Source organism: Mytilus trossulus, chromosome 10, assembly GCF_036588685.1.
Source record: "Mytilus trossulus isolate FHL-02 chromosome 10, PNRI_Mtr1.1.1.hap1, whole genome shotgun sequence".
Taxonomy (NCBI): Eukaryota; Metazoa; Mollusca; class Bivalvia; order Mytilida; family Mytilidae; genus Mytilus; species Mytilus trossulus.
In genome coordinates this window covers 16,353,395-16,377,287 of record NC_086382.1, presented here as the reverse complement: position 1 = coordinate 16,377,287, position 23,893 = coordinate 16,353,395, and the positions used below count along the sequence as shown (strand labels likewise).

Here is a 23,893-nt window from a genome sequence, read left to right as displayed (position 1 = left end):
ATACTTATAAGTCTTAAGTTGTGTTCTTTTAATCATTTACTTCAGCCACTTATGCACATGATGCACGGACCACTACCTTTTCAATGATGTAAATATAAGAAAAATCAAACGAGAGGTAAATTTTGGTGTTATCAAGGTAAAACCCCATCAAATATTCTTCATATAACAAAAACAATCACACACAAAACTGACTTTCATTGTTTTGAAATAATTATCCCAATAAAAACAGCAAAATACCCCCATAAAATGACAGATGACATAAATATCTTTACAATAAGCAGATGAAGGGATATAATATTTTTTTTCTATATTATTCACAACATCAAACCTAACTTGAAATATTTTAATTAACCTTTTTTCAAAATAAAAATCAAACTCAAGTTTAGTTTGGTACAATCTGCAAAAATCTGCATTGAGTTATAACTTTCCATTAATAAGAAATGAATATATTTTATTAATTTAATTCTTGACATGTTAAACTGTGAAAGTACTTTTTTGTGGGGTACCAATTTCCATGGTTACATTGTATTGTGGCAAAGCAACTCTTACTGATTTTTTTATTAATAAAAGAAGCACTTTTGGTGCAGAAATGTTCACATGATCTTCTCTTAATATCTATTGAAAAATAAGAAACCATAAATAAAAAAAAAAAAACAGTTTCTGTAAAAATTTGACCTTGATGATTGTCCATCAATAAATTTCTCAGATTTGGCCAACACTAGTTTTGACCCTGAATGCTTAAAATACTTCCTGATGATCACAATTTATGACATGACAATTAAAGAATTCCCAATTGTCACAATTAAGAATTGTATCCATTTGCCTTGTTTTAAATATAAAATGGTGCAATACTTTGTATATGTATTTTTCATGTTTAAAATACAATTGTTAAGGTGGTACATAACACTTCAGGGAGATAACTCTTTAAAAATCTGGAGAACATTTTATTAACATTCTATTGTTAAGATAATATTAAGCTTCTCAATGATCAAAATTGGTGTTTACCATACAGCTGTATATGCACAGTATTTTTCTGAGAGAGTGTGTTGTTCAATTTTTTTTGAAATTTAAATATATATTCAAACTGACGTGGAAAGGTAACACATGGCCAGCGAAAGCTTCCTTTTTATGAAGCCCAGGTGGTCGTGTGGTCTAGCGGGACGTCTACAGTGCAGGCGATTTGGTGTCACGATATCGCAGTAGCATGGGTTCGACTCCCGGCGAGGGAAGAACCAAATTTACAGGTCTAACATTGTTGGGTTGATGTTTAGAAGAGTTGTATTATACGTCAAAGGGTAGTTAAGTTGTTCGAATCCGGGCGAGGGAAGAACCAAAAATTTGCGAAAGCAAATTTACAGATCTAACATTGTTGGGTTGATGTTTAGACGAGTTGTATATATAAATATATATATATCATATGTCAAAGGGTAAAAGGTCCAAGGACACAGTTATTGTCCTTTTGTTTTAGTTGTCTACGAATATAGTCCCTAGTGTAAAAAGTGTATAACTTCCATGTTTTATTTGATACACTTTTTCAATTTATTTCTTGATATTAAATGCATGAAATATTAAGTAGGGGGATGTAATTACGTGTCAAAAAAAATTGGGTGCTGAATCTTTATGTTAAGTAGTGATTTGGTCCAGTTCAAAAAGGTCAAATTTTATCACGTCTGAAGCTGTCAAACTGAATTTTACACCCCCTTAACACAGAATTGTCAATATTTTGAGTTAGAGCTGGTAGAAGTTTCTATACATGTAGTTTTGATATTATTTGTCTCACTGGTAGTACACTAAACCGTAAAAATCTTTTTGAGAAAGAGCAGGTGTGATGTTTTAATTTGAATTTATTGTTTAAAGGAGATTGCACTACGAAATAACTGAGTTCCCGGCCTAAGAGATGGATTCCTGAAATCTAGATTCTGTACTTTGGCAACTTTCCTGAATGATTTGCTGGTTTCATTTTGTCAAACTCAATCAAAGTAAAGGATTTACATCTTTGGTTTACAAAAATTCTGTTAAAATGTGCCATTTTGGTATCTACGGCTATAACAAGCAGTTTAAATCAGTTTACATTTCATGCCTAAGAGGCATACTGACTTTCTATCTGACAGCTTTTATGTTCCTGATATTTGTGTTTCTATGCTTAAATCAAATTTAACTAACCATTTGTGAACTCTGAATATAGAGAAAAGTAGATTATCACAGAAAAAAAGTGCAGAATACTTTGTATTCATGGCCCTGGTTAAACGGCCTAATTGATGTATGTAAAATGTGAAGAGCTTTGTACATCAAACCTGTAGTCCATCACAAATATTTCACTAAATCTGTAAAACAAGCACTTTACTATATTCAGTACACCTTACTCCTTTATAGGCTACCATAATTTTTTTTCTGTATTATAGTAAGTGGTCCAGATTTATGCCTATTGAGACTAAAACTAAAAGCAAGTTTTCCATTGTAAAGTGAAAAAACTGGCCATCAGACCATATTGTCTTTTAAAAATTTAAATGCAAGAGTCCTTTTGCAATTAGACTTCTTGTATCATAACACTTTAGCATAGAAATGAGCAAAAAGTTACACATTTTCATTTCTGATAGCTTTAGTGTTCATGTTTATATGTCAATATGGGATACCGCCTAAATCGACTCTAAATAATTCTCAGTACTACATGGTCCAAGACCATTTAATATTCATGTGGTATGCTTTTTGTATCTTTCTATACATTTAAAGTACATTTAATATATATTAAAGAATAATTCAGGCTTAAAAAACTTCAAAAACTTCAAATTGGCTGAGAAAAATGAATATTTATATAAGGCTTCCCTGAATTGGAAAATCTCTATTTTCAGGCATAGGCTCATATAAATTTGACTTTGGAATAATTACAATACATCTGATCAATAAAATGAGTGTTCATATGCTTTTAATATATAATATACAAGAGCATTTAAAAAGCTAATTTTTAGGCCAAAATCTTGACAGTTGAATATATTTATTTTATACGTAAAAATACCCCATCCAAATGTCAATACTAAAATGACCCTAGTTTCTCTTATATATGCTATATGGCAAAAAACTTGGCAAACAATCTCATAATTGCCAAAGCTTAGGTTATGCAAAGTTTTATAAAGATTGGTTAAGTCTTTCTGTCCTATTAGGTCCAAGGACACAGTTATCGTCCCTTGGTTTTCGTTGTCTACGAATATAGTCCCTAGTGTAAACAGTGTATAACTTACATGTTTTATTTGATACACTTTTCCAATTTATTTCTTGATATTAAATGCATGAAATATTAAGTAGGGGGATGTAATTACATGTCAAAAAAATTTGGGTGCTAAATCTTTATGTTAAGTAGTGATAAAGTCCAGTTCAAAAAGGTAAAATTTTATCACGTCTGAAGCTGTCAAACTGAATTTTACACCCCCTTAACACAGAATTGTCAATATTTTGATTTAGAGTAGAAGTTTCTATAATTTTGATATTATTTGTCTCACTAGTAGTACGCTACACTGTAAAAATCTTTTTGAGAAAGAGCAGGTGCAATTTTTTTAATTTGAATGTATTGTCTAAAGGAAATGCACTACGAAATAACTGTGTTCTAGGGCCAAAAGTAAATATTTTGTCAAAATTTTATGAAATTTAAATGAGCCACATTAATTTCAGTTGAAGTGTTTTGTTCCACCTTAAGTATTTTTTTTGCCAGAATTTGTTAACAGATATCGCAGGCATCTCATTCAGTGGTTCTCTTGTCTTCAGGAAACCTTTCCACTGAACCAAGAACTCTTCTGTATTCTCAATTTGTCTGTAGTCAACCAGCTCCTCAATTTCAAACGTTTGTTTATCTGAAATATGTGTATAATGTTTAAAAACTTGAATAATAGTTCTTTTTTCCCAAATAAACGCTTTTAGAAAACACAATATGATATATTGTAAGCACAAAATTCAGATAAATATCCCTTACCTTACTCAAGCCTTTTTTAAAGGTTTTTTTTCTATTAACATTGCCTATAATTTGGATACTATTATTACATGGTATTTTTCAAATCTCATGTATTATCAGCCCTAGGTTCAATATCAGCCCAAGAGCCATATTGACAGAGGGCTGATAGTATATGCAATATGAAAAATTACATATTATGATCTTTTTATCATATGCTTCAACAATGGAGAAAAAAAACCAGATTCATATATATTGATCCTTTTACATGGTTCCAAAATAGAAGTTCAAAGAATAAAAAGTTCACGAACATCGGACCCCAAATTTAGTACATTCGATATGAAATCTTTCTACCATATGCCTCAACAGAGAAAAAAAACATTTTAATATGGACAAATAAAAAAAAAAAATCAACAATATACATTTTGAAGATTGTTAGGAAAAGTCACCCTTTCCAAAGTAACTTTCTAAATTATGTTTGAGACTTATAAAAAATGCATTTATTTAATTATTTGTTTGTTTTTTGTTTTTTTTTTAATTATTATTATTTTACACAATAAACTTTTCAGTATCTGAATAATTGTTTTGTACACTATTTTGTAATGTTTTTCACTGAAAATGTAGCATTGAGGTGTATTTTCTGGAATTTGCAGAGTATCACCGGAATGCCATGCAATAATGTTACGGAAAGGCCAATTTGAAAAATATGGAAATAATGTAAATTTAATGCTATTATCATACAGTAAAAAACATATGTTATTTAGTCTACGTATATGATAATAGTAGTTATAAAAAGGTACCAGGATTATAATTTAGTACATCAGAAACGTGTTTTGTCTACATAAGACTCATCAGTGACACTCATATCGGAATATTCATAAAGCCAAACAAGTACAAAGTTGAAGAGCATTAAGAAGGATCCAAAATTCCAAAAAGTTGTGCAAAATACGGCTAATTAAAAAATTTCTCCTTTTAACTTTTAAATAATTTTGAATTAGAGAAATTTAGAGAGAGAAAAATGAAAACAACTGCCACCTTCCTTTTTTTGGCAATTAGTCCAAAATCTGACATTTATTTATACATAATATACATGTAGTGTAAGGGAGGTAAATCAGAACATACCCAACATTGTATGTTAAATGTTTTAGAATTACCTCCCTTTCACTGCTTCTAAATTGGCTTAATTGTAGATTGTCCAGAAATACCAAGTTTTCCCCCTTTTTTAGCCCCTAATTCCAAAACATTTTGAGCCATAACCCCCAAAAGTCAATACTAACCATCCCTTCATGGTATGGAAACTTGTGGTTTAATTTCAGAAAGATTCATACACTAAAACATAAGTTATTGTTTGAAATCTACAAAAAATATTATTTTGGGCACTCTTTTTGACCCCAAATTCCTAACCTATTGGGACCGTAACCGCCAAAATCAATCCCAACCTTCCTTTATAGTTCAGTCAAACTAAGAATTAACCTCTGTTAAAATTCCAACAGAAAATGTGTTATAAGGAAAATTGAGGTACAATGTCAGAGAGATCCAAAAGTTAATATCTTGAAACAAGAAAAAGTGCTTGTTTTTGGCCCCTTTTTGGCCCTCAATTCATAGACTGTTTGCCCAACCTTAAAATAAATCCCAACCTTCTACTTATGGTATTCAACATTGTGGTACAATTTCAAAACAATTGAAATACTAAAACACATAAAATCTAACTTGAGGAAAACTCAAAATCAGCCTTTTAAATTTCCTATGGAAATTAACATTGGAAGGGGAGATAACTCTTTCAAAAATGATTCTTGTTTGGTCAGTTTTTGGTTGTTTTTCTTGAAATGTATGTACAGTATGATACTTAGATGGGGTAATAAGTTTGTATTTGACTGAACTATATAATCTTCTGCTCATGCAATGTACAAACCTAAAGTGTTATGGGTAGTTTTATTTTTTTCATGCATTTTTCATTAAAGAAATTGCAAATTTGAAGCTTTGTAACCATTTTGAAAAAATAATGTGAAAATTTGGTAATATTTATATCTGTATATTTTATTATTTCAGCAACTTACTTATCTAAAGAAACTTTAAACCACTAAGAGGAGAATAAAATTGAGAGTGGAAATGGGAAATGTGTCAACAAGACCACAACCGGACCCTAGAAGAAAAAAAAACAGCAGAAGGTCACCAACAGGTCTTCAATGTAGCGAGAAATTCCCGCACCCGGAGGCGTCCTTCAGCTGGCCCCTAAACAAATATATACTAGTTCAGTGATAATGAATACATTCTTAATTATTTTTATTATATTTGAGATTTTTTACCTTGACATGTTGAAAAATTCAATAAGAGGTCAACAAATGAATTATGAAATCTAGATTATAGTTTTATAAAATATATGTAAACACCTTTAGAGTTGTTTGTTTTACTGTAAAGACTGCTAAAAAATCAAGAATCAATATATTCTGATGAATAGAAGCAGTAAAGTTATAATTTTGTATCAAATTTTATTGATATTTCTGCCCTTTTTGCATGAGTTATCTCCCTTTTCCATACAAATCTCCATAGGAATTTTAAATGGTGATTTTTTAAGTCTTCCTCAAGTTAAATTTTATGGGACTTTTTTTTGTGTATATTTGGGGTATAATGCTTAAGATTAAAACTTAGAAATCTTCTGTTGCAATTACTTTCAGGTAAGGGTCAAATTTATGCTAGATTAACTGGACTATTAGTGGTATTGAATCTTCATGTAGAGATCCATACACTTAAACACAAGTTATTGTCTGTAAACTAGACAAATAAAATTGAGAATGGAAATGGGGAATGTGTCAAAGAGACAACAACCCGACCAAAATAAAAAAATACAACAGCAGAAGGTCACCAACAGGTCTTCAATGTAGCGAGAAATTCCCGCACCCGGAGGCGTCCTTCAGCTGGCCCCTAAACAAATATATACTAGTTCAGTGATAATGAACGCCATACTAATTTCCAAATTGTACACAAGAAACTAAAATTTAAATAATACAAGACTAACAAAGGCCAGAGGCTCCTGACTTGGGACAGGCGCAAAAATGCGGCGGGGTTAAACATGTTTGTGAGATCTCAACCCTCCCCCTATACCTCTAACCAGTGTAGAAAAGTAAAAGCATAACAATACGCACATTAAAATTCAGTTCAAGAGAAGTCCGAGTCTGATGTCAGAAGATGTAACCAAAGAAAATAAACAAAATGACAATAATACATAAATAACAACAGACTACTAGCAGTTAACTGACATGCCAGCTCCAGACTTCAATTAAACTGACTGAAAGATTATGATTTCATCATATGAACATCAGGCACAATCCTTCCCGTAAGGGGTTTAGTATCATACCATCATAACATATATGAGAAGAACATAACCCGTGTCATGCCAACAACTGTTTTTAGAATAAATGTGTTTAGTTCCGACGCAAAGACCTTATCAGTGACTCAATATTAACTCCAAAATATGCAATCTTTAATGACTTGACAACAGTATCGTAATTATATCCCTTCTTAATAAGTCTATTCAAAGGTTTTGTAAGTTTATGAGGTGAATACTGACACCTTTGTGCTTTATAAAGAATATTTCCATAAAAAATTGGATGTGAAATACCTGAACGTATAAAAAGTCTGCATGTTGAGCTATATTTTCGAATGATGTCTTTATACCGATGATAAAATTTAGTAAATGTTTTGACTAGTTTGTGATATCGAAAACCCTGGTGTAATAATTTTTCAGTAATACATAAATTTCTCTCGTTAAAATCTAAAACATTGTTACATACACGAGCGAATCGTACAAGTTGAGATATATAAACACCGTAAGATGGTGACAAGGGAACGTCACCATCTAAAAACGGATAATTAACGATAGGAAATGAAAAATCATCCCTTTTATCATAAATTTTAGTATTCAGCTTTCCGTTAGTGATATAGATATCAAGATCGAGGAAAGGGCAGTGGTCATTGTTAGTATTAGCTTTATTTAAAGTGAGTTCACCAGGATAAATTTCATTAATATACATACTGAAGTCGTCATTATTGAGAGCCAAAATATCATCCAAATATCTAAAAGTATTATTAAATTTGTTTATCAGATGTTGTTTTGATGGGTCTTTGCTTATTTTTGTCATAAATTGTAACTCGTAACAATACAAAAAGAGGTCCGCAATAAGTGGTGCACAGTTAGTCCCCATTGGAATTCCGATAATCTGACGATATACGGAATCCCCAAAGCGAACAAAAATGTTATCTAGTAAAAATTCAAGGGCATATATAGTATCAAAGCATGTCCAATTAACATAGTTTTTTTGTTTATTGCTACTAAAAAATGACCTAAAAGAGTTTGAACATATATATTCACATTCTGATTTTTTGAATGCCCATTTAATTAGGTGTGTGATTTTTTTCTTAATGAGAATGTGAGGCAATGTGGTATACAGGGTAGAAAAATCAAAACTTTGAACAGATTCAAAATCACCAATATAAGCATGCAATTTATCAAGTACTTCCAACGAGTTCTTGACACTCCAAAAGTAATTTATTCCACTATTTTCGAAGGCCTTATTTGAACAATTTATTATAAGGTTTTTAATTGTACCAAGTGTGCTGGTAAGAATAATAGACAATTTAGTAGTTGAACAATGGCTTGAAGACGAAATAAATCTATATTTGTAAGGGGTTTTGTGTAGCTTCGGAAGCCAATACATAGTTGGAACTTTCATTGTATTTGGCTCTGCTTGTAAAGCGGTGGCTAAAAGTTTATGTTTGTTACAGATTTCGTTTTCTGAAAATGGAGTCAGTTGGAATGTTGGTGAATTGGTGATTTCCTTTTTCAGAACCTCGATGTAAAATTTACGTCAAACAATAATAATATTATTAGCAGCTTTATCGGCCGGGACAAAAACAAATTCCTTGGCTAGTTCTTTTAGTTTATGTTTGATACGAGAAATAGGTTTATTGTGGTTATTGTTAATAGTAAAATGTTCTTTAAAATGTTGAATACGTATATCAACTATCTTCATTACTGAATTAAAAAAAGAGTCCAAAGATTTTTTGTCAGCTTTTTCCCGTTTTATCCATTTCATACAGTAAATGCTTCTTTATGGCCCTTTTTTGGTCCCTTATTCCGGAAAATTACCCCTAACTGTATCTCCACCTTCCCTGTGTTATAAGGAAAATTGAGGTACAATGTCAGAGAGATCCAAAAGTTATTATCTTGAAACAAGAAAAAATGCTTGTTTTTGGCCCCTTTTTGGCCCTCAATTTATAGACTGTTTGCCCAACCTTAAAATAAATCCCAACATTCTACTTATGGTATTCAACATTGTGGTACAAATTCAAAACAATTGAAATACTAAAACACAACTTTTTGTCCTGACACGAGATAAATGCTGTTTTGGCCTCTTTGTCTTAGGGCCCCTTATTCATAAACCTTCGGGAACATAACCTCCAAAATCTATCCAAAGCTTTCTTTTGTGGTTGTTAACATTGTATTAAATTTTTTTATTGATTTCTTTTTACTTATCCAAAAGTTATTATTCGGAAACCATCTGTCTTCAGACAACGCTGACGATGACAACGCATTTACACATTTGAAGACTGTTCTTTTCATTTTGCATTATCTTTTTATACGACCGCAAAAATTAAAAAAAATTTAATCGTATAAATGCGTTGTCATCGATGGTCGTATAAAAAGATAATGCAAAATGAAAAGAACAGTCTTCAAATATATTTTCATTTATAGTTTATATTTACCTTTGCAAGCTTATTGTCTGAGCTCAAAATTTGCCCTGGTTCACACACACACATTTCTCCCCATGGCGTCTTGGAGCAGTTTGTACATCCAGAAATTCACATAAGGTAGCATCTAAAAATAGAAACGACATAATTATTGACATTCAGCTGAATTTTTGTACAACAAAAATGTTTTCACAGCACACAGCATAAAATTGCACAAATAATGTGCAGTAATTCATCTGGGTTTGTGAAGTTCTAAAGACCTCTTGCTGAAAATGCCCATTTATCACTGCAAATTATTAACAGTACTGAAAAAACATTGAGATATTCATTTGCAATTTTGAAAAAAAAGAATCAAACAGGCATTTTTGAAACAAATAAAAGTGTTTATATAATTTGAATACTGTTGATTAATTATTTGTGGGGTACCAATTTTCAACCAAGTACAACTTTTGTATAGGCTTATATACGGACCTTATTTTAACCGAGAAATCAAATACCAGAGAAGAAACAAAGTTTCCTAAATCAACAAAAATTAATGAATCCACAGTATAACCTGCATTGTAGTTTGATTTTAGGCTTTAAAACAACCGCAGTATACTTTTATATCCATCATGATTAAACTATCAGCCTGTAACGTTAGAAGATGTTAGTTCACTCGTAAGGGTGATTTTTATTCAATTTTTATTTAGATCACTGTAGGCCCATGAGATCTCAGGGGGTCCACTTCCTATATTCAAGGTGGTAGGATGTGCCGCTGGAATAGGTCAACTTTCAAGCTTGAAAATATGTGAATAGGTCAAGAAAACTATCAGAAATATATGATAAGGTCAATAAAGTTTCCATGACTTTGTTTGTCATCTTTCTCAGTGTTCCAAGCTGTGTTTTATCAACCAATTCTCTCTTTTAGCACTTTCGTATTCCACTTCTACATTACACAACAAAAGAAACCCAAACAATATGGGAAAAGATAACATTTCTACCTACGCAATATATGTATCTAAATTATATGAAAAGGGTTGGGTAAAGGAAATCCAACGACATTACTTATCAATTAAGTATTGATGTGGCTACCCCAAGCATGAGATATATGAGGTTGGTCTGCTGATTTGAACACAATATGAACTTACTACTTCAATGGTTTTCTTCATCACTTTTGTCTTTACAATCTGGTTTATTGTCACACAGTTGAAATGGGTTCAGACAGACTGGGGGGTTGAACTCTTCTGAACATCTGTAGCTAGGATAATCACATTCAACATCTACAAGTAAACAATAATGTTATTAGACATCACAGTAAAATTGAATAAAAAATAAAAAATAAAAAATAATAATAATAATAAAAGACCATGTGGTGTAAACTAATTTGAATATTTTCATAAAAAATCAGCAGAGCTTGTAAATAATCTCGACAAATTGCAAGACCAGTGAAAAGCCCTATCATTTGCCTTTTCTGATTATAAAGGACTATGGGATATTTCATTGTTCTTCCACAAAATGAAAATAATTTTACGTAATTGGTTGAATTTTTATATTTTTAAACCAATCCGAAAATTTTAATGTACGCTTTTTGAAAATAATACCCAGAATGCATTAGATTCATTGCTGTTGTTCTTTTTTGTCTTTTTTTCTGAATGCCAATATTTGTTAGGTAAAATAAAACAGTGACTGCCCTATGAGTCAGAATTCAAGGTTCAATACCTTGGAATATCGTAGGGATAGGAATGATATGATACAAGTCTACAAAGTGTTGTATGGTATAGATGACATCGACTGGATGAGCCTATTTACTTTAGCACCATCTAATAATACTAGAGGTCACTCATTAAACTTTTTAAAAAACAGTATAAGACTACACATAGACTAAATACTTTTTCAATTAGAGTAGTGGATCAGTCGAATAACCTGTCTGATTTAACGGTGACGGCAAAGACTCTTAAATAATTTTCATTAAATTGCTAAAATTGGAATCCATATAAATTCATATGTTCATGTTAATTTTTTCAGCTGAGCACACCTAAATGAGTATTTTTGATAAGTTTAATATATTATTTATAGTATAACTAATTGCCGTATTTGAATATAAAAAAATAAGACAACTTGTGACCGAACAACGCATGGATTAAACGAGTGTGCAGCACGAGTTTAATCCATAGTAGCGTTCGTTCACAAGTTGTCTTATTTTTTATATTCAAATACGGCGATTAGTTATACTTTTTATTACATTGTCAAATTGCTTTTCATGAAATTAATGTAGAAAATGTAAGGAACTATGTTTTTCCTAGTACGCATGTTTTGTTTCAACGTTATCGACATCTTGACTACGCATATTGTTTTATGACGTCAGAGAGTGAAATAACCACGTTTATTTCACATGTGAAATTATCGTTTTTTTATCTAACTGGGAAATCAATGTAATTCATTGCAACCAATGTAATAAATATAAATATATTATTATGAGATAAGAAATCATACATGACAATCCAAGATGAGGGGTCAGTAGAAGCCTTTGGCTTATGTAACGACCCAAAGATAAAGGTATGAAGGTATAAAGGTATACCGGTAATAGTGTTTCTATACATTTCTAAAGGTCAATCGACCTAGTTTTTTTTCTATCTAACATACCACAGTGTTTATCGTCAGAACTGTTGGGACATTTGACCTCAGTATCACATTTCCAAGCTATAGGTATACATTTGTTGCCTTTTTCACACTTTCATTCAATAGGATCAAGACCCTAAACGGTCACATCTGAAAATATAAAAGTTGTTTATTTTCTAAGTCAAAATTATCATATTATTGGTATCGATTACTGAAAATTCAGAAATTAGGGTGAAGTTGTCATTTTAATGTGAATACTCTTGAGTATCTCAATAATAAGAACTTGCTTACTGCCACCAAGCTGAGCTAAATATCAATTGAGAGAAAAAATGTCATGTCTCAAAAAGATTTCTTACTTATATAAGTTCTTTCTGCCAAAATTGGTATATTCCTGATCATGCAAACAGATTGTTCACTAAAAATATCAACCTATTAAAAAGATTTGACCTAAAAAATCTTACCCTTGATCTAAAATCTTAACCAATTAAAGACTTACTACGACAGCCTGACCTTTTACCAAAGATCTCATTCAATCAGAATGACTTACTATGACAGCCTGATCCTCGATTCAAAATCTAAAATAATCAGAATAATTTAATATGACAGCTTGACCCTTGATCACAAAATCTTAACCAATCAGAATGACTTACAATGACAGCCTGACATTTGATCCAAAACTGCATCTAATCAGAAAGACGACCTCTGATCCAGAATCTTAAGCAATCAGATTGACTTACTATGACAGTTTAGCTCATCAGATTCAACAGCACAATCTTGGTCTCCATCACACTTATACTTTTCTGTTAAACACATCCCATCAGAACATCTAAATTCATTTTCATCATTACATGAGCCCACTGGAATGGGAGAATCTGCAAAAACGTGTTACCAAGTATTTAGTAAATTGCTGAAGAAGGTGGTACAAAAAAGAGACATTAATTTTGTACCATGAAAAGGCAAAAAATAGTAAAATTCTTCAATTATTTCCACATTATGATAGTTTTATTGAAAAGTTAAAATTCTTATATAGCCCTTCCGCTAGTCAGCAAATTTCAACTGCAATTTAAAACTGTCATGTTCTTAACTTTGAAATTTGAATATATGCCTTAAGATTTTTGTTAAAAAATAAGTACTGTTGATTCAGAAATTATTGCAAGGTTTATATTATGTTTTTATATATGCAAATTATACAACTGGATGAATATTGCAGTAATAACAACTCACATACTTATATCTAATACATTTATATGAACAAAGATTTTCTTGAAATCGCAATAATAAATTAATCTTGCATTTTGTCCAATCTTAAAAAATTGCAATAAGAAATGCATAAAATTTCAGAGTTTACAAAGTGAGCCAAGTCAAATCAATTATAGATATCTTGCCTTCATTAACAGCTGTGGATATAAAGACAATTCTAATGTAACAACGTTTGTAATGTTCATTTTGATTGGATAACGTCACTAATTTTCATGGCATCAATCGACAATTGATGCCATGGAACGTACCCTCAAGTGCAGACGGCATATGACAGATTTTAAATACATGTTTTAACGACATTGTCTGTCAGTTTCATTAGAATGGAGATAACAATATTGTATTTTAAGCTCTGACGGCATCAATTGGTGATTTGATGGTCGCAAATACCCATTTACTGTCTCCACTTACGTGTCGCCAGTAAAATTAATTTGCGACCATCAAATAACCAATTGATGCCTTCAGAGCTTAAAATACAATTTTGGAATCTCAATTCGAATGTTGTAGCAGAACATTTTTTCTGGAGGGTATCTCACAGTATTAATGACAACATCTTTAAAGTTTTATTTGTTTTTGTTGTATACTGAATGATACCTGGTAAAATATTTTTAAACCAAAATAGTATTTTTGAGACATGCCTAGAAGGGATGCTCAGAAAAAAGCCTGATTTACCTTAAATGCAAGGAGTAGGAACTGTTTTGTTTTAAGTGTGTACTACTTTCAAATGTGTTCTTTTCTGGGTGGTGTTACATCTTAAAAAGTCTATCCAAATTATTTTTGCAAAGAATAAAGCTTAAGCCAGTGCTAGGGTAGTCTTTAACTTTAATTGAGATGAGAGAATGTTTGCTCAGTGTTGAAGTCCTCACTGTGACTTTGAGATGAAGAAAAGCAATAAAAGCGTGTGTTTTTGTTGTGCATGTACTGAGTTTGTGTCATGGATGGATACCCCATATCCTTTCCTTTTCTACTATGAATAGAAAATAATGAATACAGCTAAGATTCAATTACCCCAGCTTCCATGCAAATTGTGAATACAACTTAACATGAATAACCCAATATACAGTACCTCTACAGTTTTTTTCATCAGATCCATGTTTACTATCTTCCTCCCCATCACATCTATACATAATCGGTAAACACTTATCATTTTTAAAACACTGGGACTCAGTATCTTCATCACAAAAACTTGAAAATCCCCACTGAAATTAAATATATATATATGTATAATTTACCACAGTTGTTAGTGCTATAAAAGAAATACTATAAATAAACAACTGTAAAAAAACATAATTTTATTATAAATCACTTTGAATATTTAAAATGTGCGTCTTTTGTTTTGTAAATAGTTGAAGACAAAAAGAAAATCGCAAAGTCGATTAGGAAGGGATAAAGTATCTGCTAAAATAAGTAGATTAAAAGTAGACATTTAATCCCTGTACAAAAGAGTATGCTTTACTGTAACTCTTAATTTTACAAAGATAATTTTTCCATCTTAGAAATCTGTGGATTCGTTCAGTTTTGTGAGTATCAATTTGTCTTGGATTGATGAGGAAAACAAAATATGGATATGTTTCCTAAGTGTTGCAAAAGTCTAAATACAAGCCTATGTTAAATGTGTACTGCAATGCATATCAAAATTTGTGGTTCTTTGTCCAAGAAATCTAAGAAAATTAGTATCCTAGCAAAAAGCATAAATGTCTGAATCTACAGTAACATACTAATCTTCAAGTGTGGGAGGTTTTTAGTTTGATCCCTAGACCTGGAAATTGAAATTTGACGTTTAAAAGTAAAGACTGGTTGACTTAGAGTCAGAATAAATGTGTCCTGGGAGGGTGATATGTCTTAACAATATAGCAAAAACTAAAGAGAGTTTTGAACTTCAATGCAAAACTTTAATACAATTAACAAAGGGCCATAACTTCATTCCTTTAAGTAATCAAACTTAAATGAATTAAACTATAAATATACCTCATCTGAATCATCTCTACATTCCTGCATACCATTGCATTTATAATCTAAGTCAATACATTGTCTATCATCACATGTATATTGTGTAATGCTACACATCGTATTGTCTACATTAATAAAATCATTATCAATACATGTGGTTAGAAATATTAAATTCAATTTCAAAGAGAGGATAAAAATTAAAATATATGGTAACTTTATCATGGTTATACTACAAGAATAATTTTTTTTTTAACATTGTCTATGCAAATTATGGATTGAATAAATGACTGTAGACTAGCATCCTTATGTCTGACACTCTGCAACTTTTGTCCGAGGAGATACAAAAATTATCCCTAGTCCTTAAACTATGAAATATGAATCTATAGCAAAATCTTTATTTTTAAGAGATGATTAATAAAAGAAGATAAAACTGTGACAACCTAAAGCCAGTGTGTATTACTGTGGATTAATTTACTTAGTGTGGGTACCAATTTTTGTTGATTCAGGAAAACACAAACGTGAGTGGTTTACCAGTACCAGCAAAATCCACAACAAATTTGTACCCACAAATAATAATGAATCCACAGTATTATAAAGTTTAAACTGTACCCACATACCACAATAAGCCTGATCTCCATCCCCGTCACAATCTGCCTGTCCATCACACCACCAACTCTTAGGTATACATCACCCTCCTGGACAACGTACTTGTTCCTCAAAACAATTCTCAGCTGGAATAAAGCATACAAATAAATCATTACACTTAACATTAAGTTTCATCTTCCACCTAGACAAAAGAATAATTATACAATTATTACACTAAATGAAAAATAATCCTCACCACAAAACTAAATTTGATTTATGGTATTACAAAAACAAAACTTCCTATTAGTTGATGATAAAATTTTAGATACTTTTTCCGTCATGTCAGTTCTTCTCTTGTTTATCACTGTAAAATATGTTTTATTTCTTACATTCCTCAAGATCCTTAATGATTATTGTGTCACATCAACCCGCTAAATAAAACAAAGCATCAAGATCCTTAATGATTATTGTGTCACATCAACCCGCTAAATAAAACAAAGCATCAAGATCCTTAATGATTATTGTGTCACATCAACCCGCCAAATAAAACAAAGCATCAAGATCCTTAATGATTATTGTGTCACATCAACCCGCTAAATAAAACAAAGCATCAAGATCCTTAATGATTATTGTGTCACATCAACCCGCTAAATAAAACAAAGCATCAAGATCCTTAATGATTATTGTGTCACATCAACCCGCTAAATAAAACAAAGCATCAAGATCCTTAATGATTATTGTGTCACATCAACCCGCTAAATAAAACAAAGCATCAAGATCCTTAATGATTATTGTGTCACATCAACCCGCTAAATAAAACAAAGCATCAAGATCCTTAATGATTATTGTGTCACATCAACCCGCTAAATAAAACAAAGAATATGCCATCAATGATAATAAATTAGTAGGAAAATAACTTCATCTTGAACAATTATTAATACATATTGTTAAAGGGGCACTAGCTGTCAAATTCAGGGTCACCCATTTGACTCAAATTCTCATATTTGATTTATAACAATGTAAAACATTTATTCAAATAATTCGGGGGCACTTGCTATATAATTAGTGGTAGGGATGAGCCGCTGGAATAGGTCACTATTTCATGCTTCATGATATATGAAAAGGGTAAGAAATTCAGATTAAATATATCAATAGGTTGATATTATCACTTGCTTGATTATATCATAAGTATCTGAAACTAATCAAATGTCCGTATTTATTCTTGTTGTGGTTAAACCACAGTCGTAAATGCATCAGTTATTTGTCAAACCAATTAAACTCTATTTATTCTGATGCGGTATTTCCACTGATGCCAGTAATAGATGCAATAAATCCAACTTTTTTGACATTTGCACCTAATTAACATTCAAGAGTTTGTATACATAAAACATGATCACAACTATTTAAAGAAATTCCATTGTTTCAGCGTCCTTCATGAGGGAATGGCAATGAAACTTTTGATCAGTTTTTAATTAATATTTAAACATGTTAAAATCAGTGAAGGTGTTACACTCTGGGGTGATATAGCATTTATCTGACCATAGATGTCACTAAATACCATCTATGATCTGACCAAACGCCTTTTATATGTATTGTATCTTGGAATTGAAATATCTTCATAATGAAAGATGTAAAATGGACCATTAGAAAAAAGTGTTTTATATGTGACAAATTTAGTGGAAAAGAAGGTGATATTATTGTGACTCTTTTGCTTCTTAACAAGAACGTGATGATGAGCGGGGAAAATATTGAAATATATCTATAGGTCTGTTTTTTGTTAAATAATATATGGCAAGGTATATATTTTTGATTAACAAAATATATGAAAAGGGTGGGGTACTTGAGGTCTCAGCTGCTCACCCCTACCAAAAAAGTTTGAAGTGCCCCCCCCCGAGATTCGAACTACCAAAAGTATAAAATAAACCGTTTACAGAGCATGGGGTAGATAATATGTACGTTTGTTTCATGTGTATTTTAGTCCAGACGCCATCTAATTAACTATTGATTTGACCTCAGATGACCATATGAACGATGTAAACATAAATAAAGATATGAATAGATTAAACCAACACGTACAATTGGATTTTTATAATTCTGTTTGAGTTTATTCTATAGATTAAAAATATATATTTCTTATTGTTTATAACCATATAAGAATGTTTTTATGTGGATCAAATCAGTAATTAAATCAATTACCGTAGTTTCACTTTCATTGTTGACATTCTTTTTCTTTAAATAACAAATAAGTACACGTATAATGCATGCGTAGTCAATCTCTAGCTAGGGGTTAAATTGAAGTTCACTTGAATACGGATTTAAAGAGGTCGACTCATTCACTTGCAAGTGAATTAGTAATTATTAATGCTTCTTCACTTAATTTGACAAAATTGAACCATTTTGGCTGCTAAAATCAATTTTTTATTTCACTATATCACTTTCATTATTGATTGAACCAAAAAAAAAATCTTACTTTAGATTTTTAATATAACTCATAGCTAGTTCCCCTTTAACTGCTGTAAAATTAGTATTGCAGTGAGGAAAAAAAATTGTACCAAAGATTTTTTTTAAAAGTAATGGTATGCTCAAAAATTATTACATATGCTACCTGGTGACCAATCTAAATCCAAAACTTGTAATTCAAAGCGGTTTCTATTTTTGAAAGTTTATCCACTTCTTCTCTTTATGTTTTATGTATAAATTTATATGCATCATATTTCCATAAAAAGTGTGTTTAAATTTATTGTATAAGACAAAGTACACTTTTTGGGGGAGTAATGTAGTAAATGAGAAAGAAAACTTACAAAAACAATACAGCTTGGATCAGTTTTTCCTTTACAAACTTTGTCATCTGAAAAACACAAGTAAATATATTTCAAATTAAAATTTCAACAGCTCATTTATCACAATTAGTGTCCTTCATATAGACAAGTTTTTTTCATATAACCAACTAAGGAAGACCAAAATTTATAAACCAAGCAGCATTTAGACCAAAACTCCATTAAACAAGAATGTGTCCATAGTACATGGATGCCCCACTCACACTATCATTTTCTATGTTCAGTGGATGGTGTTATTGAGGAAAAAACTCTAAAATTAGAAAAGATCATTTCGTTCTAAATTTCAAGTTGAATGGTATTTAATTCATCAAAAACTACCTTGATAAAAGACCTTAGACTGAAGCAGGACAAACAGACGGACAAACTAAAGAACAAACGAAAACACAAAAGAAACAGACACACTGACCTAAAAAACAAAATGCCCCTCGGTGGGACACAAAAACACTTAGTATTTTCATTGCATAAATGAATATTTAACCATGTGTAGCGGGGTTGCTTCCCCTCAGGCCTCCATACAGGTAGAACATATAAAGCCAGTCAACTGAGCTAGGGAATCGATTCTTTTGCTCAGTGGGTTAACGCATTGACTGTCACGCAGACGACCAGGGTTCGAATCCCTGTGGTGTCAATATGAATTTGTAGAGTAGATACATGCTCTCCGGTTACACATGTAATCATATTAGAGGGCAATACCAAATTATAAGCATGGTTTCATTGATTAGAATTTACTGCCAATATAAAAATGCATTTGGTCATCTTTGCAAATTAATTCATCAAAAAAGGCTTTTTCTCATTGTTGAAGGCTATAAGGTTGCCTATAAATGCCTACATCCACTTTATTTGGTCTTTAATAGATAGTTGTCTCACTGGGTATATACCTCATCTCCATATTTTCGTATAGCTTCAAACAAGAGACTTACATATACAGGCTTCTTTGTCATCTATACAATTGTGTATCCTGCTTCAAATAAACATTTGGCTGACACAGTATCCTTGTTCCAATCCAAGACACATAGATGTGCACATGTAGTGGATAAACATGGGTTAGTTGTTCCCCCTTAAACAACAGAACTTTAATAATTATTAAATTCAATATTTAGGTGAGAAATGGTCCTTCTAGATTTTAGTGCCATCTTCTAGTAAATTTTGCACCACTTTTTTTCGCAATTGGCTTCTGATAACTTATTTGCAACATTTCAATTTAGTGTGGGTAGGTTAATTCAGGAATTATTGCATGTATTTCTAATGGCCATTTTTAAAGAATGGAAAATAATGTGGGATAACTTATTGAGATTTCATAATTTTTGAGTCAGAAGTTTTGTCAAAGATTGGGCAGTAATATTTTTCTGTTTTCAATATTGTTCTATGTGGCTTTGTATGATGCAATTAAATTAAAAGTGAAATTTACATGCAGTGGGAATTAAGCAGTTAAAATTCTTATTGCTTGAATTGCGAAAATTAGACTCACATAAATATTTTCCGATTATAATATCTTACTTGGTAGATCTGGTTGCCTATGTTGATGATATACATGAACTTGATGTGGTTGTTCAAGATCATTCCTTATCTCCATAGCAGCAACAGAGTAATGAATTTTAACAAATCGTTTTGGATCATCAAGAGTGGTCACATAGAGTCAGTTTTCTTGTTGAGATATGCTTGATAAATCATGAATTCGATCTTCTAATTTCTGAAATAAAAATTTAGGGTTCATATATACATTTGGAGCTGATACAAGTCTTCCAGTACCTACATAAAATTCTTGTAATTTTTTGCACAGAAATTATTTTTTTCCTGCAGAAACAGTTGGTATTTGTCTAGCCATACTGATTTTTGCAAAGGGAACTGTCCGTTAAATAATTACAAAAGTGATTGCTATCAATGCTCAAGGAGGTTCATACATTAATATTAATATTTTGTGCAAAGCTGATTTCTTGACACATCAATTTTTTTCACAACTTTGGGTTTGTTAAAAGATTGAAAGAAATTCTACTTTTGTACATATAATTGTCCAAAAATACCAACTTCTGTGAATTCACTTATTTTCGTTGGTACAAGTTTTCTTGAATTGCTAAAAACTTGCATTTCGTGGATATTTGATTTCATGGTTTTGCAAAAGTTTTCATAAACCCTTATTGAAAATTTGTAATTAGTTGAAAGTTTAACCTCATGGTTTATCATTACCCACAAAATCAACGGATATTGGTATCCAATGAATAATAATGAGTTCACATTATTTGTATTCAGCATCCTTTCCCAGTTTCTAAGCCTCATATAAGAAAGTATGGGGTAAAACAATGGTTGTATTACACCACAAATAGGTCAGAGGACACAGTACTTGTCCTTAGATTTTCATTGTCTAAAGTCCCTATTGAGGACAATATATAGTTTGCAAATTTTTTTCATTCACTAACCAAATTTAATTTTTCATTTTTTATGCATGTTATATCAAGTAAAGGGATGAAATTTCATGCCAAAAAAATTTGGGTGCAGAATCTTAATGTTAAGTAGTGATTTGGTCCAGTTTAAAAAGCTTAGTAACACTTATATGCCTGAAGCTGTCAAACTGAATTTTAGACCCCCCTTATCATATAATGGTCCAAATTTTGAGATAGAGCTAGTACACTAGGCAGTTAGTTTTCTCGTTTGAGTTGTTTTACAAGTCATTTCGTGGCCTTTTATTGCTGATTATACAGTATGGGCTTTGCCCATTGTTGAAGGCATATAGTTGGTGACCTGTAGTTGTTAATTTCTGTGTCATTTTGGTCTCTTGTAGAGTCAGGAGAATTGTCTCATTGACCATCATACCACATCTTCTTATTTTATAATTTATTTTTTTGATATTATTTATCCCAATGGTAGTACACTACACTGTTAAAATCTTTTTGAGATAAAGCAGGTGTGATTTTTTTCATTTGTATTTACTGTCTTAAAGAAATGCACTAGGAGAGCGCTGTATTCTCAGGCCAGTAAGGTGGTATTGTTCTAACGTTGACAAAATATTAGGCAATATCAAACAGAGATATATTGTTCTTTATGATAATTAAGCATATTTGAATAATCAAGATGCTCTCCAAATATATATGTAAATGGAATTACAACCCATGACTCTTAATTAACATAAGAAAAAGACAAATATTTCAAATAAAATGTTGTATTTGAGTGTTCACAAAGTGTCAATTCTAAACTGAGTTTTTAAAAATCTTGAAGAAGTAACTTTGTTTTCAGTTAAATTAAAATTTAATAAAGGTATATATAATAGATGCCTTAAAAATATTTAAAATTCTTGTTTTAAATACTTGCAGATATTGTTGAAAATGATAAATTTTTCTATGTTTAATTTTTTAAGGAGAAACAACTCTCATATAAGGTCTTAATATAAGATTTACTGGTTATCTTACAAATATTGCTAGTGATACAGTAAGAATGCTGAGTTTTTTGGCATGTATGACTGAAAGTGAGGTATGGGATATATGTCAATGTGACAGCAACCCAAGGATTACTGATTAGCATTCTTTCTTGGCATGAGTGTGCATAAACTTTGTATAACAAATAAAATTTATAGACTGAAACCTTATAAAAACAACTTATTACTATTTTAATTTGTACACATAGCGACTCCTTAACTGTAAAAATTATGTCGGAAAGGCTAGATAAAACCTGACATAGTCACATCTTTTTGAGGTTTTATTTTTTAAGTAGTCAACTTTAGAACTTTAGAACAACTCATACACTCATTTTAAAAATACAATTATTGCGAAGCCTATCACAGTTTACCACAGATTCACCTGCAAGTTACCTGTCCATTTAAACTTTTGTAAGTTCTATTGTCCCATCTAACAGATACAACAGGTATTGTTCTCTGTATAGTTTATTCACTGGGACCTTTAAATTTCTTCTAGGAGAAATATATCACTCATTGATTAATTTACCTGAACAAAAAAATGAACTGACAATGCTGGAAATATATGTACAAATAAGTATTTATAAAACTGCATATGATGTTGTATTTATTCAATCAATAACACATTTTCAATTTGTTTGATAGAAACACTGATTTAAAAATTAAAAGTTGATTTCTGATCAAATTTTAACATTTTACCTATTAAAATTTGGATTGATTTTTATAAGTAATTTTAATATACCATTCTCTGTTATGGTAAGTTCCTCAGCGGACAGGTATTTTCCTGACATCTGACATCGAGATGAGAACTCATGCTGGTTGTATGTCTCTTTGGTGGAGAAAGCCTATTGGAACTGTTTATTAAGGATGTTTGCTTGTTACATGGGTACGAGTGAAGCGTGATGGGTTGTTTGTGATCACTAGGTACAATGTATTGGGACCTCTTCCAGTTGTACCAGGCCATTGTCGTCTAAATGTCGCCAAATTTGTAGTGATTTTTTGGTAAGTCGAGGCTGGTTTAAGAGTTCTTGTTAACCAGTTCCAGACTAGAAGGTTGAAGTCACCACCAACGACTATGAACGCATTTTTGGTTTGCAATTCAGGCACTAGTGTGCCAAGATGGTTACTATTTATAATAGTTCGGTGTAAATATCTGATTATCTGTTATAGAGGGGTCTATCCATGTTTCTGTACCTACAACAATGTCAGGTTTTGGTGCTTTCAACTAGTTTTTTAACTAGTCCCTGTTTGGATTTGATGGACTGAAAATTAACAGTAATCATCTTTGCTTTGGCGTGTAAATTATTTCGGTTCTTTCTCTCCGGTATGGATACATGCATAGGTTTGATGCAGTCAGATGGAATTGGAGTTTTTTTGTGATGTATCAGACAGGATACTGAATGATTTGATGTTGTCAATACTAGCTCAAAGCATACTTAGCTGTAATTCAGTCACAGATTAGGCAATCCCAGGCTATGCAGCTGTCGTCTGCTAAGATATTGTATGAGCTCATGGATTTGCAGGAAACATGATACCATTGGTTACAGGTATCACACATACTACCTTTTTCGTCCCATG

At 31.4% G+C, this 23,893-nt stretch overlaps 1 long non-coding RNA gene across 1 annotated transcript; it reads right to left on the bottom strand.

Annotated features, from left to right (window-relative positions):
- Positions 1 to 23: 23 nt before the first annotated feature.
- Positions 24 to 20,583, bottom strand: LOC134686947 (uncharacterized). The gene is made up of 10 exons (XR_010101704.1): positions 20,410 to 20,583; positions 19,833 to 19,969; positions 18,877 to 18,923; positions 16,108 to 16,221; positions 14,607 to 14,739; positions 13,021 to 13,155; positions 12,308 to 12,433; positions 10,813 to 10,944; positions 9,701 to 9,812; positions 24 to 3,842 (listed from the first exon to the last, which is right to left on the bottom strand). It is a non-coding gene; the product is annotated as an uncharacterized LOC134686947 (long non-coding RNA).
- Positions 20,584 to 23,893: the final 3,310 nt, after the last annotated feature.